The sequence below is a fragment of the Nestor notabilis genome, unplaced genomic scaffold (assembly GCF_000696875.1).
Source record: "Nestor notabilis isolate BGI_N333 unplaced genomic scaffold, ASM69687v1 scaffold17753, whole genome shotgun sequence".
Classification (NCBI taxonomy): domain Eukaryota; kingdom Metazoa; phylum Chordata; class Aves; order Psittaciformes; family Psittacidae; genus Nestor; species Nestor notabilis.
In genome coordinates this window covers 1-656 of record NW_009920756.1, presented here as the reverse complement: position 1 = coordinate 656, position 656 = coordinate 1, and positions in this window count along the sequence as shown.

Sequence of the window (656 nt, the reverse complement as noted above, 5' to 3'; positions counted from 1 at the left end):
CATCACATCCCAGTGGAGTGGGGGAATGGGGTCCCCATCCCTATGGACCCACCCGGGGTCCAAGCCCCCACCGAGGCCTTTTCCGGACTTTTGGTTTTGATTTTTGGCTGTTTCCTAATGAAGGCAATTTGGGGGTTCCGGAAGCAGCCGAGAGCCCGGCTCCCGCTGCTTCGGATTAATGAGAAAGCGTTATTTGGGCGGAATTCTGCGGCGCCGGGGGCGGGGGGGAATTGCTCCCCATCCCCTCGGTACCGACCGGCCCCGTGCCCGGCGGTGGGTAATGGAGAAGGAATGAGGCCAAATCGCCTTTTCCTGCCAGCTTTGTCCGCCGAAGCGCTGGGCCGAGGGGTTTAATGGTACAAACCAAGCCCCAGAAGAGCCAAATGAAGGGAAAACCCCCAAAGAGGACTAAAACCTTCGGAAAACGGACCGAAATAAAGCAAATCCCGCTGCACGAGGCATCGGGTCTGGGGCTTCTCCCTGTTTTCCGAGGCAATTCCCGAGCGACCCGCGAGGTTCGGCATCGGAGGCAGATAAATAAATGGCCCGAAAGAAGGAGAAGGCAGGAAGGGAGCAGGATACGGACGCGTAGCTAAATAAACACGGAGGCGCAGGGGACAAAGAGGATGGGGAAAGGGGAGCGAGAGCAATTTTCC